A 22,228-nucleotide genomic window follows, 5' to 3' on the forward strand; every position below is an offset into this window, starting at 1 on the left:
TAAAAAAAAGCAACTGCACGTGGTGTTTCCAGGCGGTCAATCATCCAGATACTAACATCACGTCCGACCTCGCTTGACTTCGGTGATCGGACGGGAACCGGTAGACCAACGTGGTATGGCAGTTGCTTGGTAATAAGTGTATCATGGGCCGATAAAAAACCAGAAGTTACTTGAAGACTTAAAAAAAAGCAACTGCACGTGGTGTTCCCAGGCGGTCACCCATCCAGGTACTAACCACGCCCGACGTCGCTTGACTTCGGTGATCGGACGGGAACCGGTAGACCAACGTGGTATGGCAGTTGCTTGGTAATAAGTGTATCATGGGCCGATAAAAAACCAGAAGTTACTTGAAGACGTAAAAAAAAAGCAACTGCACGTGGTGTTTCCAGGCGGTCAATCATCCAGATACTAACATCACGTCCGACCTCGCTTGACTTCGGTGATCGGACGGGCACCGGTAGACCAACGTGGTATGGCAGTTGCTTGGTTTAATATGTATCATGTAGCGATAAAAAACAGAAGTTACCTGCAGAGTTTAAAAAAAAGCAACTGCACGTGGTGTTTCCAGGCGGTCAATCATCCAGATACTAACATCACGTCCGACCTCGCTTGACTTCGGTGATCGGACGGGCACCGGTAGACCAACGTGGTATGGCAGTTGCTTGGTTTAATATGTATCATGTAGCGATAAAAAACAGAAGTTACCTGCAGAGTTTAAAAAAAAAGCAACTGCACGTGGTGTTTCCAGGCGGTCAATCATCCAGATACTAACATCACGTCCGACCTCGCTTGACTTCGGTGATCGGACGGGCACCGGTAGACCAACGTGGTATGGCAGTTGCTTGGTTTAATATGTATCATGGAGCGATAAAAAACAGAAGTTACCTGCAGAGTTTAAAAAAAAAGCAACTGCACGTGGTGTTTCCAGGCGGTCAATCATCCAGATACTAACATCACGTCCGACCTCGCTTGACTTCGGTGATCGGCCGGGCACCGGTAGACCAACGTGGTATGGCAGTTGCTTGGTTTAATATGTATCATGTAGCGATAAAAAACAGAAGTTACCTGCAGAGTTTAAAAAAAAAGCAACTGCACGTGGTGTTCCCAGGCGGTCACCCATCCAGGTACTAACCACGCCCGACGTCGCTTGACTTCGGTGATCGGACGGGAACCGGTAGACCAACGTGGTATGGCAGTTGCTTGGTTTAATATGTATCATGGAGCGATAAAAAACAGAAGTTACCTGCAGAGTTTAAAAAAAAGCAACTGCACGTGTTGTTTCCAGGCGGTCAATCATCCAGATACTAACATCACGTCCGACCTCGCTTGACTTCGGTGATCGGACGGGTACCGGTAGACCAACGTGGTATGGCAGTTGCTTGGTTTAATATGTATCATGGAGCGATAAAAAACAGAAGTTACCTGCAGAGTTTAAAAAAAAGCAACTGCACGTGGTGTTTCCAGGCGGTCAATCATCCAGATACTAACATCACGTCCGACCTCGCTTGACTTCGGTGATCGGACGGGCACCGGTAGACCAACGTGGTATGGCAGTTGCTTGGTTTAATATGTATCATGTAGCGATAAAAAACAGAAGTTACCTGCAGAGTTTAAAAAAAAAGCAACTGCACGTGGTGTTTCCAGGCGGTCAATCATCCAGATACTAACATCACGTCCGACCTCGCTTGACTTCGGTGATCGGACGGGCACCGGTAGACCAACGTGGTATGGCAGTTGCTTGGTTTAATATGTATCATGTAGCGATAAAAACCAGAAGTTACCTGCAGAGTTTAAAAAAAAAGCAACTGCACGTGGTGTTCCCAGGCGGTCACCCATCCAGGTACTAACCACGCCCGACGTCGCTTGACTTCGGTGATCGGACGGGAACCGGTAGACCAACGTGGTATGGCAGTTGCTTGGTAATAAGTGTATCATGGGCCGATAAAAAACCAGAAGTTACTTGAAGACGTAAAAAAAAAGCAACTGCACGTGGTGTTTCCAGGCGGTCAATCATCCAGATACTAACATCACGTCCGACCTCGCTTGACTTCGGTGATCGGCCGGGCACCGGTAGACCAACGTGGTATGGCAGTTGCTTGGTTTAATATGTATCATGTAGCGATAAAAAACAGAAGTTACCTGCAGAGTTTAAAAAAAAAGCAACTGCACGTGGTGTTCCCAGGCGGTCACCCATCCAGGTACTAACCACGCCCGACGTCGCTTGACTTCGGTGATCGGACGGGAACCGGTAGACCAACGTGGTATGGCAGTTGCTTGGTTTAATATGTATCATGGAGCGATAAAAAACAGAAGTTACCTGCAGAGTTTAAAAAAAAGCAACTGCACGTGTTGTTTCCAGGCGGTCAATCATCCAGATACTAACATCACGTCCGACCTCGCTTGACTTCGGTGATCGGACGGGCACCGGTAGACCAACGTGGTATGGCAGTTGCTTGGTTTAATATGTATCATGTAGCGATAAAAAACAGAAGTTACCTGCAGAGTTTAAAAAAAAAGCAACTGCACGTGGTGTTCCCAGGCGGTCACCCATCCAGGTACTAACCACGCCCGACGTCGCTTGACTTCGGTGATCGGACGGGAACCGGTAGACCAACGTGGTATGGCAGTTGCTTGGTTGAATATGTATCATGTAGCGATAAAAAACAGAAGTTACTTGCAGAGTTTAAAAAAAAAGCAACTGCACGTGGTGTTCCCAGGCGGTCACCCATCCAGGTACTAACCACGCCCGACGTCGCTTGACTTCGGTGATCGGACGGGAACCGGTAGACCAACGTGGTATGGCAGTTGCTTGGTAATAAGTGTATCATGGGCCGATAAAAAACCAGAAGTTACTTGAAGACTTAAAAAAAAGCAACTGCACGTGGTGTTCCCAGGCGGTCACCCATCCAGGTACTAACCACGCCCGACGTCGCTTGACTTCGGTGATCGGACGGGAACCGGTAGACCAACGTGGTATGGCAGTTGCTTGGTTGAATATGTATCATGTAGCGATAAAAAACAGAAGTTACTTGCAGAGTTTAAAAAAAAAGCAACTGCACGTGGTGTTCCCAGGCGGTCACCCATCCAGGTACTAACCACGCCCGACGTCGCTTGACTTCGGTGATCGGACGGGAACCGGTAGACCAACGTGGTATGGCAGTTGCTTGGTAATAAGTGTATCATGGGCCGATAAAAAACCAGAAGTTACTTGAAGACTTAAAAAAAAGCAACTGCACGTGGTGTTCCCAGGCGGTCACCCATCCAGGTACTCACCACGCCCGACGTCGCTTGACTTCGGTGATCGGACGGGAACCGGTAGACCAACGTGGTATGGCAGTTGCTTGGTTTAATATGTATCATGGAGCGATAAAAAACAGAAGTTACCTGCAGAGTTTAAAAAAAAGCAACTGCACGTGTTGTTTCCAGGCGGTCAATCATCCAGATACTAACATCACGTCCGACCTCGCTTGACTTCGGTGATCGGACGGGTACCGGTAGACCAACGTGGTATGGCAGTTGCTTGGTTTAATATGTATCATGGAGCGATAAAAAACAGAAGTTACCTGCAGAGTTTAAAAAAAAGCAACTGCACGTGGTGTTTCCAGGCGGTCAATCATCCAGATACTAACATCACGTCCGACCTCGCTTGACTTCGGTGATCGGACGGGCACCGGTAGACCAACGTGGTATGGCAGTTGCTTGGTTTAATATGTATCATGGAGCGATAAAAAACAGAAGTTACCTGCAGAGTTTAAAAAAAAGCAACTGCACGTGTTGTTTCCAGGCGGTCAATCATCCAGATACTAACATCACGTCCGACCTCGCTTGACTTCGGTGATCGGACGGGCACCGGTAGACCAACGTGGTATGGCAGTTGCTTGGTAATAACTGTATCATGGGCCGATAATAAACAGAAGTTACCTGCAGAGTTTAAAAAAAAGCAACTGCACGTGGTGTTTCCAGGCGGTCAATCATCCAGATACTAACATCACGTCCGACCTCGCTTGACTTCGGTGATCGGACGGGCACCGGTAGACCAACGTGGTATGGCAGTTGCTTGGTTTAATATGTATCATGGAGCGATAAAAAACAGAAGTTACCTGCAGAGTTTAAAAAAAAGCAACTGCACGTGTTGTTTCCAGGCGGTCAATCATCCAGATACTAACATCACGTCCGACCTCGCTTGACTTCGGTGATCGGACGGGCACCGGTAGACCAACGTGGTATGGCAGTTGCTTGGTTTAATATGTATCATGGAGCGATAAAAAACAGAAGTTACCTGCAGAGTTTAAAAAGAAGCAACTGCACGTGGTGTTTCCAGGCGGTCAATCATCCAGATACTAACATCACGTCCGACCTCGCTTGACTTCGGTGATCGGCCGGGCACCGGTAGACCAACGTGGTATGGCAGTTGCTTGGTAATAACTGTATCATGGGCCGATAATAAACAGAAGTTACCTGCAGAGTTTAAAAAAAAGCAACTGCACGTGGTGTTTCCAGGCGGTCAATCATCCAGATACTAACATCACGTCCGACCTCGCTTGACTTCGGTGATCGGACGGGCACCGGTAGACCAACGTGGTATGGCAGTTGCTTGGTTTAATATGTATCATGGAGCGATAAAAAACAGAAGTTACCTGCAGAGTTTAAAAAAAAAGCAACTGCACGTGGTGTTCCCAGGCGGTCACCCATCCAGGTACTAACCACGACCGACGTCGCTTGACTTCGGTGATCGGACGGGAACCGGTAGACCAACGTGGTATGGCAGTTGCTTGGTTTAATATGTATCATGTAGCGATAAAAAACAGAAGTTACCTGCAGAGTTTAAAAAAAAAAGCAACTGCACGTGGTGTTCCCAGGCGGTCACCCATCCAGGTACTAACCACGCCCGACGTCGCTTGACTTCGGTGATCGGACGGGAACCGGTAGACCAACGTGGTATGGCAGTTGCTTGGTTTAATATGTATCATGGAGCGATAAAAAACAGAAGTTACCTGCAGAGTTTAAAAAGAAGCAACTGCACGTGGTGTTTCCAGGCGGTCAATCATCCAGATACTAACATCACGTCCGACCTCGCTTGACTTCGGTGATCGGCCGGGCACCGGTAGACCAACGTGGTATGGCAGTTGCTTGGTAATAAGTGTATCATGGGCCGATAAAAAACCAGAAGTTACTTGAAGACTTAAAAAAAAGCAACTGCACGTGGTGTTTCCAGGCGGTCAATCATCCAGATACTAACATCACGTCCGACCTCGCTTGACTTCGGTGATCGGCCGGGCACCTGTAGACCAACGTGGTATGGCAGTTGCTTGGTTTAATATGTATCATGGAGCGATAAAAAACAGAAGTTACCTGCAGAGTTTAAAAAGAAGCAACTGCACGTGGTGTTTCCAGGCGGTCAATCATCCAGATACTAACATCACGTCCGACCTCGCTTGACTTCGGTGATCGGACGGGCACCGGTAGACCAACGTGGTATGGCAGTTGCTTGGTTTAATATGTATCATGGAGCGATAAAAAACAGAAGTTACCTGCAGAGTTTAAAAAGAAGCAACTGCACGTGGTGTTTCCAGGCGGTCAATCATCCAGATACTAACATCACGTCCGACCTCGCTTGACTTCGGTGATCGGCCGGGCACCGGTAGACCAACGTGGTATGGCAGTTGCTTGGTAATAACTGTATCATGGGCCGATAATAAACAGAAGTTACCTGCAGAGTTTAAAAAAAAGCAACTGCACGTGGTGTTTCCAGGCGGTCAATCATCCAGATACTAACATCACGTCCGACCTCGCTTGACTTTGGTGATCGGACGGGCACCGGTAGACCAACGTGGTATGGCAGTTGCTTGGTTTAATATGTATCATGGAGCGATAAAAAACAGAAGTTACCTGCAGAGTTTAAAAAAAAGCAACTGCACGTGTTGTTTCCAGGCGGTCAATCATCCAGATACTAACATCACGTCCGACCTCGCTTGACTTCGGTGATCGGACGGGCACCGGTAGACCAACGTGGTATGGCAGTTGCTTGGTTTAATATGTATCATGTAGTGATAAAAAACAGAAGTTACCTGCAGAGTTTAAAAAAAGCAACTGCACGTGTTGTTTCCAGGCGGTCAATCATCCAGATACTAACATCACGTCCGACCTCGCTTGACTTCGGTGATCGGACGGGTACCGGTAGACCAACGTGGTATGGCAGTTGCTTGGTTTAATATGTATCATGGAGCGATAAAAAACAGAAGTTACCTGCAGAGTTTAAAAAGAAGCAACTGCACGTGGTGTTTCCAGGCGGTCAATCATCCAGATACTAACATCACGTCCGACCTCGCTTGACTTCGGTGATCGGCCGGGCACCGGTAGACCAACGTGGTATGGCAGTTGCTTGGTAATAAGTGTATCATGGGCCGATAAAAAACCAGAAGTTACTTGAAGACTTAAAAAAAAGCAACTGCACGTGGTGTTTCCAGGCGGTCAATCATCCAGATACTAACATCACGTCCGACCTCGCTTGACTTCGGTGATCGGCCGGGCACCTGTAGACCAACGTGGTATGGCAGTTGCTTGGTTTAATATGTATCATGGAGCGATAAAAAACAGAAGTTACCTGCAGAGTTTAAAAAGAAGCAACTGCACGTGGTGTTTCCAGGCGGTCAATCATCCAGATACTAACATCACGTCCGACCTCGCTTGACTTCGGTGATCGGCCGGGCACCGGTAGACCAACGTGGTATGGCAGTTGCTTGGTAATAACTGTATCATGGGCCGATAATAAACAGAAGTTACCTGCAGAGTTTAAAAAAAAGCAACTGCACGTGGTGTTTCCAGGCGGTCAATCATCCAGATACTAACATCACGTCCGACCTCGCTTGACTTCGGTGATCGGACGGGCACCGGTAGACCAACGTGGTATGGCAGTTGCTTGGTTTAATATGTATCATGGAGCGATAAAAAACAGAAGTTACCTGCAGAGTTTAAAAAAAAGCAACTGCACGTGTTGTTTCCAGGCGGTCAATCATCCAGATACTAACATCACGTCCGACCTCGCTTGACTTCGGTGATCGGACGGGCACCGGTAGACCAACGTGGTATGGCAGTTGCTTGGTTTAATATGTATCATGTAGTGATAAAAAACAGAAGTTACCTGCAGAGTTTAAAAAAAAAGCAACTGCACGTGGTGTTCCCAGGCGGTCAATCATCCAGATACTAACATCACGTCCGACCTCGCTTGACTTCGGTGATCGGACGGGCACCGGTAGACCAACGTGGTATGGCAGTTGCTTGGTTTAATATGTATCATGGAGCGATAAAAAACAGAAGTTACCTGCAGGGTTTAAAAAAAAAGCAACTGCACGTGGTGTTCCCAGGCGGTCAATCATCCAGATACTAACATCACGTCCGACCTCGCTTGACTTCGGTGATCGGACGGGCACCGGTAGACCAACGTGGTATGGCAGTTGCTTGGTTTAATATGTATCATGGAGCGATAAAAAACAGAAGTTACCTGCAGAGTTTAAAAAAAGCAACTGCACGTGTTGTTTCCAGGCGGTCAATCATCCAGATACTAACATCACGTCCGACCTCGCTTGACTTCGGTGATCGGACGGGTACCGGTAGACCAACGTGATATGGCAGTTGCTTGGTTTAATATGTATCATGGAGCGATAAAAAACAGAAGTTACCTGCAGAGTTTAAAAAAAGCAACTGCACGTGTTGTTTCCAGGCGGTCAATCATCCAGATACTAACATCACGTCCGACCTCGCTTGACTTCGGTGATCGGACGGGTACCGGTAGACCAACGTGGTATGGCAGTTGCTTGGTTTAATATGTATCATGGAGCGATAAAAAACAGAAGTTACCTGCAGAGTTTAAAAAAAAGCAACTGCACGTGGTGTTTCCAGGCGGTCAATCATCCAGATACTAACATCACGTCCGACCTCGCTTGACTTCGGTGATCGGACGGGCACCGGTAGACCAACGTGGTATGGCAGTTGCTTGGTTTAATATGTATCATGTAGCGATAAAAAACAGAAGTTACCTGCAGAGTTTAAAAAAAAAGCAACTGCACGTGGTGTTCCCAGGCGGTCACCCATCCAGGTACTAACCACGCCCGACGTCGCTTGACTTCGGTGATCGGACGGGAACCGGTAGACCAACGTGGTATGGCAGTTGCTTGGTTGAATATGTATCATGTAGCGATAAAAAACAGAAGTTACCTGCAGAGTTAAAAAAAAAAGCAACTGCACGTGGTGTTCCCAGGCGGTCACCCATCCAGGTACTAACCACGCCCGACGTCGCTTGACTTCGGTGATCGGACAGGAACCAACTCAACTCAAAACAACTATATTTACATATTAATAATTACATATTACACCTTAATAGCTAAGTATATACATAAATATATTATATATACACAAAAATTAGAGAGTTCGCACTCAACATGTCGGACATGCACAAGAGTGCGACATAGGCCGCACGTGAAGCACGGTGGACGTTGTTATGTCCAGTCGTTATCAGAGGGTGCGTTAAAGGACGTATGCAGGACAGTTCACCACCTGGGCTCTTGGCTCTTATGTGACCATTTGCGAAACTAAAACCTACATGAGTAATACGAGTTTCCAAAATAGCTGTTTAATGTGGGACGTTATGCTGCTGGATTGGACTTTATACTGGAAAAGTGAGGAAAAAACCAGTTTCAAAGGCGGCTTCAGGTACCTTGTAGCATTCAAAATTTTGGATCTAAAATCTTTGGAGTGCGTTTGCATGGTTCAGACCAAACTTGGGCCTTAAAGCATTCAGCGCAGTGTCCGCATTGTCAGGGGGGCGGAGGGGTACGCCGGTCCGTCCCCGCGACCACTACGAGGTGGTTTAAATGGTGTTTGAGGGGGGTGGGAAAGGCTGGTATGTGAGGTGGTGTTAGGGATGCTGATTAAGGGGGTCTCCAGGGTTCGGTGAAAATTAGGAGACACTTGTACGCCGGTCCGTGCTTAACGGGTTGTTCGGGATCGAACCGCAAGCGGGTTATATCCCTGGTCAGGACGGAACCGAAGATTTGGCGTTCATAGAAGGTGTTGGAGGTCCTGTCGATGTACTCAGAGACATATTCGATCCCGGCAACCTCGTGGAGATCACGTATGCGCGCGTAGCTATTGGCAGACAATGCACCCCTCAGTATGCGATTCTGAATTTTCTGCAATTTTCTCCTTTGCGTGTCGGATATTGAGCACCATACGGGGGCAGCATACAGCATAATCGGTCTTATAAGCATTTTGTAAATTAAGAGTTTATTGGCAGGACTCATGACCGATTTGGGGCTGATTAGTGGGTATAGCTTTTGCTGACCCGCAAAGGTTTTTTGGATTGCATACGTGACGTGATCCCCGAAGGTGAGCCGTTCGTCGAGCACGACCCCGAGGTACTTCGCAGTCCTCCGTTGATGGATAGGGACTCCGTCAACCAGCAAGGGGTTTATGATTCGGTGATTGGTGATTTTCTTGGTGAAAACCACCAATTCGGTCTTTGCAGGGTTGACTTTTAGCTTCCATTTTTGGAAGAAAGGTAGAAGAAGGCTGAGGTGGTGTGCCAGTCTCTGTTTCGCGCCTTGGGCGAAAAAACTGTGGTTGTAGATGGCAGTGTCGTCCGCATAAAGGGCCAGTTTTGTGGTTGGGAGTTTCGGAATATCGGAGATGTACAGGAAGTACAGCAGTGGGGACATTACTGCACCCTGCGGAACTCCTGACTGTAGTAGATGGGACTGTGAGAGGGACTGTCCGATCCTTACTCTGAAGGAACGCCCTGTTAGGTAGGAGGCGATGAGTGAGATGAAATGGAGAGGAAGGTTAAGGACTACGGCGAGTTTGTACATAAGGCCAGCATGCCAAACCGTATCAAATGCTCTTTCCATGTCGAGGAGGAGCATGGCCGTGTTCATCTGTCGGTTGTATGCCTTATAAATGTCGTTGACAACCTTCGCCGCAATGAGGGTAGTGTTGTGACCGGGTCTAAAGCCGAATTGCTCGGGGGGGAGGATGTCGTTCCTTTCTACGATCCTGTTCAACCTTGTCAGAATCAGCTTTTCAGCTAGCTTCGCCAAAGTGTCCAGGAGGGAGATCGGACGGTATGACGAGGGTAGGGAGGGATCTTTCCCGGGTTTGGGGATGAGGATTATTACAGCCTGTTTCCAGTCGCTTGGAAAGTGCTGTAATTTGAGGATGGCGTTTGTGATGTGGGTGATTTGGACGATGGCTTTTCTGGGCAGGTTTTTGAGGAGAGGATATGTTATGCCGTCCGGTCCCGGGGCTTTGTTGTTCGGGAACCGTCGCAGACATTTTCGAACTTCGGAGGGAGTGCATAGCAAGGATTGGAGGATGCGTGGGGGGATGGGGTAGGGCCTTTCGACGAGTTTGCGGGCGACCTCGCCCATCACAACCTGTTCCTGGTTTATGTCAGGGGTTGGAGCATGAACTGTACTCAGAAAACTGGCAAACACCCCGGCCTTCTCCGAGTCTGATATGAACCCTCCCCCGTCGTGCTGGATGGTGGGTATTTTCTGGTGGGTTCTGCGGAGGCCACGGGCAATCCTCCAGAGAGAATTGTCACGGACGTCAGTAGTTGAGCTAGGGGGGTTACAGATCAAATGTGCCGTTTTCGCACATCCGCTAACGTTATTTTTGCTCCGTTAACGTTATATTTGTCGTTCCGTTAAATTAACGTATGGGGAAAATGGGGGAGTTTTCGCGCCGTTAACGTTATTTTAGTGGTTTATTGATTTAGCGGTGTATTGCGAAAACTGTATTTGTCGTTACGACAAAATTAACATGGAGTCTTATGGGAAAAACTTTGTCGTTACGCTAAAGTTGACGTTAAACGTATCTCCATCTCTCTCCTGTAACGTTATTTTTGTCGTTCCGTTATTTATTTCTTGAAAGGTGCACTGCGAAAACTATTGGTTGTTTTTATAGAGTTTTCGCACCGTTAACGTTATTTGTGTTATTAGGTGATTAGGTGGTGAATTGCGGAAACTGTGTTTGTCGTTACGACAAAATTAACATGGAGTCTTATGGCAAAAGGTATGTCGTTACGTCAAGGAAGTTACGTTACCATCTCTCCCTGTGGAGTGGGCGTGTCGGTACAGGTCCGGGTTGAGCGCCTTGAGACAGGTCCGTACTTGGGGAACTTCTGTAGAGTGACTGGAGCGTGGAGTGGGTGCTCAAGGTAAGTAAACGAAAAAATGCTCTCTTAATTTTTATTAGCATCATATATTTTGTAATAATTCATGCAATATATGTCTCGCTCACAGAAAACGTTACCCCCTCCCCCAATCACTGATGGAAATTATAATGTATGTTTTCTTAAGTGGTACGATCTTCTGCCGCATTCGAGCTATATTTACAGAATGCTTTTATGCATCGACTCTTTAGTAAATACATCTACGAAAATAATAATAATAATAATGTGTACCAATGGTACTGACATTAACATATAGAGACTTGAAACCCGATTTATGAAGCAATTAATTTATTAATAACATATTCAAATAGCACTTCGGCATTTCTACTACTGCAATTGCATACTTTGAAAGCATGACTATTACAATTGTTTTCGCTAGGTCTTAATTTGGGTACCAGGTCAGCATCATCTTTTTCTAAATTGAAAATTCGTATTGAATCGGCAAGATAGTCTTTCAAAAACTCAAATTTTGCCTGTCCTTTCACAAATATCAAATCAATATTTTTTAAATGGTTTTCTAAAATATTTTTAATTTGCTGATATTTGATATTCCCCGAATCAAATGGAATACCATGAACATTGTTATAGAGATATGCAGCAGTTTTCCGATCATTTGCATGTAAACTAGAAAATTTAATCGGGCATTTAAACAAAAAGGATTTCAAATGTTTACCATCGTAGATGGTGAGTTCTTTCGTGGTAAACATTTTGTTAATTATATAACCTTGCATGTCCAGTACGGCAAACTTCATTTTACACTTTCGAATGACAAAAAAGAATTGTACCCTCGGTTCGCAAATCTCTATGTAATAATAACTACTTCTATTACTACCGCTGTAGTAGGTCTGGGTCGGAACAATGGATTGCACCCTAGGATCCCAAATCTGTATTTAATAAATACTAAAATTCACTTTTCGCTAATTGAATGAAAATAACCACCTTGTGCTATCACAGTAGTAGTAGTAGTAGTAGTAGTAGTAGTTCTAAATTTTGAAGTCGAACCACATGAGAATGTCACTGATCGAGAGGAACTACCCTAGGTTCCCAAATCCGTATCTAATAAATACTAAAATACGCTTTTCGCTAATTTAATGAATAAAAATAACCACCTACCTTGTGCTACCACTAAAGTAGTAGTACTAAAGTTCAAAGTCGAAAAATGAGCTCACTTATGCGTCTTTTGCTCCTGCTAAACGAAAATTGCAAAGACTGGTGCAGTTAATAGGCTGACATCTTCGCAATGTGAATATATAGCAATTTGCATAAATAGCATTATGAAGATGTATTGTAGCATGCATCATTAAAAAGCGTTTTACATTTTTAAAAACTTTATTCATCATTGTACATAAAACATTTAAAAGAGCACACGTTGGTAGAAGCAGTCTTGAACTGGACTAGTCATCAATAGGTTTGGATCTTCACACGAAATGTTTTGGTTATATATGACGGGATGATAGGGTACATTTTACTTTGATGCAATGATTTTTTCCATTACTGTTATGTGCTGCTGATGATGTGAAAAGAGTCGTTTAGGGTATTTTCATCTTTAAACCCTTGAATATTCATATTTTTAATTGTTCAAACTTTAGGAAAGTAAATTTCTTGATGGAATATTCTCTAATCCGGCGTTTAATATTTCGTAGGTTTTCTAAAAAAGTTTCTATTCTTTCAAGTCTAGTTGTCATTTCGACTTGCAGTATCTTTATAAACAATATTTCAACTGAACATTAAGTTTTAACGCTACATATTGATGGTGGTGGTGGTGGTGGTGGTAGGAATTTAAAGCTGTTTTACAATTTTCGTAAGTGGATTATAACTAAATATTTTGTCATGAATAATGAGGCAATAGGCTGTCGTTTTATCAGTCACTTTTTCTGCAGTTTCAAATTCCACTCTCATAGTGACTGATCCAGTTTGAAGTAAATCTCTTTGGTGAGTACAATTGATGTAAACAAGTGGAGCTTTATCTTTGAATTCGGACGGAGTGAAAATCGGTTCTTGTGCGTTATTATAGTAAACCTGACGAAATTCGGAAAACATTTCATACAGGGTTGCAAATCTATTATTTTTAAAATCAAGTTGCAAGTCACCATACGGGTATCTTTCAGAATTTAAATACACATTTACGTTTCGTAGGTCACAGTGATCAAATTTGCTCATATCCTTTTTAAGATTACCTCTTTTGTCTTTTTGAAATGCGAGTATGACATGGCGTGGAGTTTCAACTTTGGTCGATGTCTTTACCGTCCAATTGTGTCTGGTGGCTTCTAATAACTCTGGATATTCAACTAATTCCCAGCTTCGAAAAGTTAATAAGATGTCAGTATTTTTATCAATAGTTTTTGTAAGTGCTAATTCCTGAGGAATTGCTACTGTTAAGTGTGGAACTCTCCAACAGAGTTTTGTTATCGTAAGTTTCGGTTTTTCTGTAGATGCTGCCGTTTGTACCAATGCATTGGAATCATCGTTAGCTCTAACTAGGATTAATTCTTGATGTGAATTTAAAATGATTTTCTTATAATCTTCAAAGAAACCAGAGTACATCTTAAGAGGAATACATAAAGAAACATTTCCGTTAGAGTCCGTCATGATGCTTTTTTCTTTTTCTACCGGATACCATCCCGCGTTTTGAAGCTTAGCGCTTTCATTTAAATTATATGATGAATAACCCTTAAGGGTTGCTGTTATACCAACATCTCGTACTGCGTCAATTGTCACTCCATTTAGAACATATCTCAACTCTTTGAATAAAAACGCCGCGGCATTATTTATCAAGTATGTGTTTGTAAGTGGCGTACCATCCTCTTTCGTAACCTTTAGTTCAATGTAAAGTTCACTTTTGCAGGGTAAGGGATATTTTCCGGTTTGCTGTAAGGATATTCTAATTTCATCGTTTGTCCCCAATTTAGTAGGATTGAATGGATCAAAAGAGAGCACTTCCCAGCTTAAAATTGAGTCGTCAATAAAAACTTTTTCTTGGACGTTTATATGATCCATTTTTTAATGTAAATCCTAGGGAAACAAGAAACTGTTTATTCAAAGACGTTAACCCTCTTGTGTATCGTTTCGTACTATCGGGGGTTTGCTGCTTACAAGGTGTATTAAACCTTCTGACAAAATCTAAATTAGGTGTTCTATTATATAGAATTACCATCGTGAGTCCAAGCGTTTAAGATGAAGTCTTAATGTCACGGATTCACCTCGAAAATTAATCAAATCGCCCTCTTGATCAACTAGTTTCACTGTTATTTTATCTACAACGTTAACGATTACGGGAAAATAAATGACATTCTGAGGGGTTTCGATTATTTTAAAACCGGGTGGTACACTAGGAAAAAACTGATGTATTACATGAACTGGCGTACCATTTAGAAAAGACCCTTCAGCTATACTGCAATCGATATTTATAGCATTCACCTTAAAGATATCTGCGGGGTGATCAGACACTGTCAAAGTATTAGCCGGTATGTCCTGGTACTCAAACCCCAAAAGTTTTGCTATAGTTCCTTCTTCAAATTTAACATCTACAGATGAAATAAGATGTGTTCTAAGAGTGTTATTGTTTGCAGTTAACTCAAATGTCTTTTTGTCTCCAATGTCCTTTTTTATATAATTAGCTATATCTTCTATCTCGTAGCAACCTGGTGGTATTGTGATATATTCTTTATCAATAATAAACAAATTAGATCCGGACTCAATATTTGGAATTGAATTGAAAGTTTCAAAGTTGACTAGACCGATTACGTATTCGAAATTGTCGTCTAGATGTATAGGAGGGTTAAATTCCGCAGTGAGAGTTGCAGAATTACCGGTAAGAACAAAACTATAAGACATGATTCGTCAATATTAAAATTATAAATAAATCTCTTGAGTTCTATACACACTATTATAAAGGAATTCTAAACAGAGCTGACCACAATTCATTTGCTCATCAGCTTGATACCTCGTATAATTATACTTTATATCGTTCTTGAGTCCATCACTCTTGAAATACTTAACCAACTCCTTTGGAGGTTTTAAGTTCCCATAACTATCGAAGTATGTAATACTTTTCCCTTTTTTAGCATAACAAATCCAATGAGTTCCTTTGTTGACTGAATCATCCAGGTTCACTATACCACGCTCGTTCTTTTTAATTTTCTGTGGTAATTTATTTCTCATGAAAATACCTCGAAAATGTGGAATTTGTAATTTTTTTACGTATTTTAATAACTGAAAATTTGTTAGTGATTTTCGAGGTATTCCACTTAACAGTTTTTTGAATATGGTTTTAAGTAAAGTCCACATCCTGATTTGTATGGTTTCAGGTATAATCCGCTCCCTTCTTTACCAAGTGCTATAGCTTCCATTGTCTCGTTGTGTCTTTTCGCTTCTTCCAATTTTTGAGAAGCTGCTTTCGCATCGTTTACCGCTTTTGCAATACCAGCAGCTCCACCTCCTAATGCACCTAATGCCGATAAACCAGCAAACAGAGGTATCAGAGGCAAAAATCCACCTGATTTAGGAATAGGAATAATTCTCCTTTTGGGGGGTGAAACTTTGCCACTCTTTTTTGCAAGTGCTAGGGCATACTTGGCACTAGATTTTAAGTTTTTAAACTTTTGTCCGATGAGACCCTTTTTCACGTTTAAAATTGCTCTGTTTAGAGTTATCTTTCCACCTTTCAAACCTCGACCTGTTTTCCTTTTTCGCAGCCCCATTCCTAACTTTGTTTTCACATTCATAGCTCCGCTAATACCCAACGCTGCAATTTTTTCACCGATTCCCGAATCACTTGCCTTGAACCGTGCTAGTGCTTTTGATGCTAAGATTTTATCCGCTTCGTGTCTACTTTGTAAATCTTTTCTCTCGGCGTATGCTATGTCGTGCTCTTTACAAGCTTCATCTAAAGGATTTACACCCGTATCACCTCTTGTCAGTCTTTCCTTCAACTTGGTGCCAGGACCGCAGAAATTGAACCCGGGAATATGCAATTCAACGGGTAATTTGTTTATCAAAGTATTGACAATACCAGTTCCTCTTTTTTTGCTAGTTTTTGAACGAATGATGTGATGACTGTGGAAGTCGATCATTATATAACACTATCCCGCAACTGATAGACATTCACTTTTTATGTGCTTTAAGTACCAAAAAGATGCGTCTTGAAAAACAGTTACATTCGATAACCATTAAAGATTACGAATTTACAAAAAACACTTTCAGGAAACATGGTGACTTATTTCAGGGAAGTAGTAAAAGGGGTTTAGTTATTGGCCCATCAGGATGTGGAAAAACTAATGTGATGATATCTTTAATTGAAGATCGCAATGGATTGCGTTTTAAAAATTTGTATATTTATTCCAAGTCGTTGTATCAGCCAAAATATGAATATTTGAGAACACTTATGCAACCTCTTAAACAAATCGGTTTCTACGAGTCAGATAATGCCGAAAATATTATCGATCCAAGAGAAATTGAATCTAATTCATTGATTATTTTCGATGATATCGTTTGTTGTGATCAGAATATTGTTAAGGATTATTTTTGCTTTGGACGGCATAAAAACACTGATTGTTTTTATTTGTGTCAAACATATTCTTCTATACCTAAACAATTAATACGAGACAATGCGAACCTACTTATCATATTTCAACAAGATGTCACAAATTTGAAACATATTTATCAAGATCATATTAATGTCGATATGTCATTTAATCAGTTTAAAGACTTGTGTTCGCTCTGTTGGAAAGAACTGTACGAATTTTTAGTAGTGGATAAAGATTCAAATTTAAAGTGCGGTAGATACCGAAAGGGATTTGATACATTTATTTACCTATAAAAGGAACGGTTTTCAAAGTAACTTCACTTTACCTCCTCCTCCTCCTCCTCCAACATGGATGACGAACGTTTAAAAAGAGAGCTGGTTAAATCGAGAAAAGCAGTGAGAGAAAAATATCAGAGTCTAAAAAATGCAGAATTTGAGACGCAAGCTAGACTAGAGCAAACCTACAAACCACTAACACAACCTTTAGAACAATTAATTTCAGCTGTTCATGGTAAGAGTGAACCACTGGATATAATAACCGAAGGAAAAAAGGAAGAAGAAAGATCTTTTAATATCGAAAATGCAGCATCTGCAACTTCAACCCCAAGGAAAGAAAAAAAATTGAAAACTGGGAAAACTCCACTTTTACCTTTAAAGATGCCCTCCTTCTTTGATGAAAGCTTAACGTCAAAAAGTCAATTTCCTTCTTTTTTACGTTCAGTGGAGATTGGTGAAACTACACCATTTCAAGAAGAGTCTAACGAGAAATCATTGAATTTATCGGATATTTTAGAACAATCAAAGCTGTCAATACAACCAATAGTTAGTACTCCTGCTTACGAAGAGTGGCTAGAAACCTACCACGAACTACCAAGAACTTATATTGACGATAATATAAAAGACAAAAAACATACTTTCGATCATCAATTTGGTATAATTCACGACATTGAAACAGACAAGTTATTTTTAGGCTTAACTCAAAAACCTGTCGAACTTATCGGCAAAGATGTAAAAGTTGCAGGAATAACATATCCTGGAACAGTCGGATTATATGAACTATTGTTTAAAATAAATCCGCTCGGCTACAAAAAGGAGGATTTGGATAATTATATGGATATATTGAAAAGGACTAACGCTTATAGAAGGAATCATGATCCCAATGATCAAGTTCAAGGTACTAAATCAACCAAATACATTACAATAATAGCACCATACTTGCAGGAAAAAGGTATCACGAAAACTAGAAGTATACAATCTTCCCAAACGAGTTTCAGTAGACCTACCCTTCCGCTCGTTAGGCCCCGAAATAAAAAGGGATCGGGATTAATTTTAAAAAATCACAAATCACAAACGGATTATGTATATTGGAATGATTTGAATGAACTCGTTGACAGGCTTCGTTTACTTATGGCTTCTACGACAGCAGGTCATACAGGTCATAATAACGAAATCATTTCTATTATAGAAGAACTTAAGGAAGCAGATGTTATTGTATAAAAAAGTACCTTTTTTTATTTGCATTTTATTTTCAAGATGACTGTCGATAAGTTTGGTCGACACATTTAAAAAAAAACGGTCGCCGAACATTTCGAAAAACACTTTGTTAAAAGTAACAAGTCTATTAACAAATTGGACATTGGTTTTAATATGAAAAAAATTGAAGAAAAGATGATAAACGAAATACTTTTACTAAAAAATGAGTTAAATGATACAATAAAAAATATGGATGATAAAAATCAACAGCTCACGGAAAAAATAACCATATCCACAAAGGAACTTGCAGAACTAAAAGATAAGGTGAACGAAGTGGATGGATTTTTGGACAAAGTCGATGAAGTGTCAAGATTTAACACTTTCGCGTTACGTAACAGGCTTCTGCAACTTGAAGCTGTTGTTTCCGAAATAAAAAGTGCTATTAAAAAGCGATAAGTTAGTGTTAGCTTAGTTATGGTACTCACATCAAAGGAAACTGTGGCTCACGAGTTACATAAACCTGCTAGGAAAAATTATAAAAGGCGAAGGGTAATTATTAAAGGGTTGCACGACTTGTGGCAAGCGGATCTCGTGGAAATGCAGCCGTATGTCAAATCAAATAGCGGATTTCGCTATATCCTGGTAGTTATAAACGCCTTTTCAAAATATGTTTGGGTAATGCCTTTAAAAAGTAAAAAAAGTAAAGATGTTACGTTAGCATTTGCAGCAATTCTAAGAAGATCCAAAAATCCTCCGAAAAATTTGCATACAGATCTTGGTACCGAATTCTACAACAGGGATTTCACCGAACTTGTGAAAAAATATGAAATTAATCATTACAGTACATTTTCTAACTTAAAAGCAAGCATCGTTGAAAGAGTAAATCGTACATTGAAGAATATGATATGGCGACAATTCACAATTCAAGGAAATTATAAATGGCTTGATATTTTAGAAAAAATTGTACAAAAATATAATAATACTGTTCACCGAACTACTGGCTACAAGCCTAACAGTGTCGATAATAAGAATGCCGAGGAAATTTTATCAAATTCCTACTCTCATCTAAAAACGGTGGATCCCAAAAAGCCAAAACTGAAAGTGCACGATTTTGTGAGGATTTCCAAACAGAGAGAAGCTTTCGATAAAGGTTACACTCCGAATTGGTCGACTGAAATATTCCAAATAGAAAAGATCCAGTTGACTAATCCCACCACGTACTTATTGAAAGATTACAACAATGAATACGTTCAGGGAGGATTCTATGAAGAGGAACTGCAGAAAGTTAAATATCCTGACGTTTACTTGGTTGAAAAGATTTTAAAACAAAAAGGAGATAAGGTTTATGTTAAATGGCTCGGTTTTAGTAACTCAAATAATTCTTGGATTTTGAAAAAGGATATTCTGTAACATTTTTTTTATTTACTAGAATTTTTAACCTCCGATAACATTAAATCTTTCGTTATAAATTTTCGTTCTATGTATATTTGAAAATATATGGACCATTTTTTCTTCACACAACTGAATTCTTCTTTGAAAGTGGATTCTGTTAATATGCACAGCTAGATAATCACTTTTTCTAGCCTCCCTGTAAGCAAAACTCCATACAACCAGTTTGAAGACTTTGTTCTTCTCGCAAAAAGACACTTTTTTCATTGTGTTATGATAAAAAGAAAATTACGGGGTTACTAACCTTATACGAATTTGTCTGTAGACAAGTTGGAACAAGTTGAAACAGTGGGAATGGGGGACACTTAACGACATAAACTGAAATAATTTCATAAGCGTTCAATAGTTAAAGAGAAGAACATGTGCGTCTTAAATATTAACGTAGTGTTATAGTGACAAAATGATTTCTCATAAAAGTGATGATGATTACGACCGTGCAACTTCTTCATCCCCGATTCGTTACGATCGTCAACTCGAAGAATGTATACAAAAGTTTGAAGATGCCGCTAGAAAAGAATCCTTCCATCTACTAAATGCATCATATTATACGGATTCATATCGAATCGAATGTGGTTTAAGTCCGGCGCGAACATTCAGTTCGGTTATTACATTATCTGAAACGACAAAAATTGGTAAAATATCATTCAGTGAATTTGAATGGATCACATTTTTAAATGTTCTGCACGAAAAGATGTGTGATTTTTTCAATGACCCTACGGTTTCGGGTGACGTGGTAACCTTTCCATGTGGTGATTTTATCGAAGTGAATCAAATGATTGGATTTACCAATACTGATGGTGATTTTGGAAAAGTATTGAAAATATCTAAATATTGTGTAAGTTTCTATTTAACAGAAAAAGATGTACATCAAATTTTTCACATTGATTTTCACCTTATTCGCCAACGGTTGGTCATATTGAATGATCTGCATTTTTGTACTTTTTATTACAATATAATAAATGTACTTAAACCTTGGTGCATCGCAAACAATGTTAATAGAAAACCACTATTAGAATTGTATAACTTAATTTGCGATAAATGTATGGGAAATATGCTACTAAGTAGTGCCCTTAAGGAATACCTATATTATTATTATGACAAAGTTGTGCAGGATTTAAATAGAGAATAAAATTTTTGTAGAAAATATAAAGCTTTTTTACTATATATCGTTTGCCCCTCCCCAATATGCTCTCATATTTAAATATTAACAATTTTCTAACTACCTCAGTATATTTATGTTACACGACTAAGATGAACACAACACAAAACTTGGTTGACTTTTTAATTGGAAGCAAAGATATTAAACAATTGAAAAGTGAAGAATTAAAATGTCTTCCGCTCGAGTATTTTTTGAAACAAGTAGACTGCATAGATCTTCTAAATATTTGGAGTAAGTTACCCTATGAATATACTAGCAATTATGAGCTACAAATAAGGCTGCCATGTTTCGTTCACTACAATCGACCTGAAGTTCACGTTCATATAGATGGTCCACCGTCATCGCAAAAGATGTGTCCATATTGTTTGCAGACTTTACGTTGTTACGTTTAAGTTTCGATTAGCGGGGATATTAAAATTAACTATAAAAATTAATATTTCCAGTTCAAAATGATTCAATAGAATGTAAGATTTATATTTCCTTTCATTAAAGACTAATTGACATAATCCCATGAAAATTATTTATATTTGTAACATAAAATATACCAATACTTTCTATTTAAAGGAAGACAGCATCTGCAAAGAGGTGTAAATAAAAATACAATCCGAGAATGATGCAATTAGTCCATATACAGGAGTCAGTACTTCTATCCGGGGAATGATTTAATAGAATGTAAGTTCTATATTTCCTAGCATTAAAGACTAATTTACATAATCCCATGAAAATGATTTATATTTGTAACATGAAATATACCAATACTTTCTATTTAAAGGAAGACAGCATTTGCAAAGAGGTGTAAATAAAAATACAATCGGAGAATGATGCAATTAGTCCATATACAGGTGTCAGTACTTCTATCCGGGAATGATTTAATAGAATGTAAGTTCTATATTTCCTAGCATTAAAGACTAATTTACATAATCCCATGAAAATGATTTATATTTGCAACATGAAACCACTTTATTTTTTCCGATGAAATATATCAATACTTTTAATTTAAAGGAAGATTGCATCCGCAGAGGTATAAATAATTCCATCTGGGAATATCGCAAAGTAGATTATTGCAGATAGTCAAACTTAAAGGTTCATAGTGTTTGAATTTACAGTGGTTAATGTGAGTGGAAGTAAAGGAGATTGTTGCAGACAGTCAAACTTGAAAGTTTTTACGGTGTTTGATTTTGCAGTGTTTAACGTAAGTGAAAGTTTTTTTAACTGTAAATGACTAAAGTCTTTAAATTTTAAAACAGAATGGATTTGGAAAAACTAAACCAAGTGTGTCTTGTAAAGAATGATAAAGCACTGGTTAAACTACAAGATTTAACAATTAATGAAAAATATTTGATCTATAAAGCTACACTTTCGAATACCAAATACGGTAAAAACATTTTATTACACT

General features: G+C 40.6%; 12 non-coding genes and 1 pseudogene across 12 annotated transcripts; all 13 read right to left on the reverse strand.

Annotated features, from left to right (window-relative positions):
• Positions 1 to 7: 7 nt before the first annotated feature.
• On the reverse strand, positions 8 to 127 carry LOC136349908 (5S ribosomal RNA; annotated as a pseudogene).
• A 59-nt stretch (positions 128 to 186) lies between these two features.
• LOC136349869 (5S ribosomal RNA) lies at positions 187 to 304 on the reverse strand. The gene has a single exon (XR_010733949.1). It is a non-coding gene; the product is annotated as a 5S ribosomal RNA (ribosomal RNA).
• Positions 305 to 1,083: 779 nt separating this feature from the next.
• LOC136349870 (5S ribosomal RNA) lies at positions 1,084 to 1,201 on the reverse strand. The gene has a single exon (XR_010733950.1). It is a non-coding gene; the product is annotated as a 5S ribosomal RNA (ribosomal RNA).
• Positions 1,202 to 1,799: 598 nt separating this feature from the next.
• LOC136349871 (5S ribosomal RNA) lies at positions 1,800 to 1,917 on the reverse strand. Its single transcript, XR_010733951.1, has one exon. It is a non-coding gene; the product is annotated as a 5S ribosomal RNA (ribosomal RNA).
• A 240-nt stretch (positions 1,918 to 2,157) lies between these two features.
• Positions 2,158 to 2,275, reverse strand: LOC136349872 (5S ribosomal RNA). The gene has a single exon (XR_010733952.1). It is a non-coding gene; the product is annotated as a 5S ribosomal RNA (ribosomal RNA).
• A 239-nt stretch (positions 2,276 to 2,514) lies between these two features.
• Positions 2,515 to 2,632, reverse strand: LOC136349873 (5S ribosomal RNA). Its single transcript, XR_010733953.1, has one exon. It is a non-coding gene; the product is annotated as a 5S ribosomal RNA (ribosomal RNA).
• A 60-nt stretch (positions 2,633 to 2,692) lies between these two features.
• LOC136349875 (5S ribosomal RNA) lies at positions 2,693 to 2,810 on the reverse strand. The gene has a single exon (XR_010733955.1). It is a non-coding gene; the product is annotated as a 5S ribosomal RNA (ribosomal RNA).
• Positions 2,811 to 2,869: 59 nt separating this feature from the next.
• Positions 2,870 to 2,987, reverse strand: LOC136349876 (5S ribosomal RNA). Its single transcript, XR_010733956.1, has one exon. It is a non-coding gene; the product is annotated as a 5S ribosomal RNA (ribosomal RNA).
• A 60-nt stretch (positions 2,988 to 3,047) lies between these two features.
• Positions 3,048 to 3,165, reverse strand: LOC136349877 (5S ribosomal RNA). Its single transcript, XR_010733957.1, has one exon. It is a non-coding gene; the product is annotated as a 5S ribosomal RNA (ribosomal RNA).
• A 59-nt stretch (positions 3,166 to 3,224) lies between these two features.
• Positions 3,225 to 3,342, reverse strand: LOC136349881 (5S ribosomal RNA). The gene has a single exon (XR_010733961.1). It is a non-coding gene; the product is annotated as a 5S ribosomal RNA (ribosomal RNA).
• A 1,313-nt stretch (positions 3,343 to 4,655) lies between these two features.
• LOC136349886 (5S ribosomal RNA) lies at positions 4,656 to 4,773 on the reverse strand. Its single transcript, XR_010733966.1, has one exon. It is a non-coding gene; the product is annotated as a 5S ribosomal RNA (ribosomal RNA).
• A 61-nt stretch (positions 4,774 to 4,834) lies between these two features.
• LOC136349878 (5S ribosomal RNA) lies at positions 4,835 to 4,952 on the reverse strand. Its single transcript, XR_010733958.1, has one exon. It is a non-coding gene; the product is annotated as a 5S ribosomal RNA (ribosomal RNA).
• A 3,102-nt stretch (positions 4,953 to 8,054) lies between these two features.
• On the reverse strand, positions 8,055 to 8,172 carry LOC136349879 (5S ribosomal RNA). Its single transcript, XR_010733959.1, has one exon. It is a non-coding gene; the product is annotated as a 5S ribosomal RNA (ribosomal RNA).
• Positions 8,173 to 22,228: the final 14,056 nt, after the last annotated feature.

Source organism: Euwallacea fornicatus, unplaced genomic scaffold (assembly GCF_040115645.1).
Source record: "Euwallacea fornicatus isolate EFF26 unplaced genomic scaffold, ASM4011564v1 scaffold_68, whole genome shotgun sequence".
NCBI classification, from domain to species: domain Eukaryota; kingdom Metazoa; phylum Arthropoda; class Insecta; order Coleoptera; family Curculionidae; genus Euwallacea; species Euwallacea fornicatus.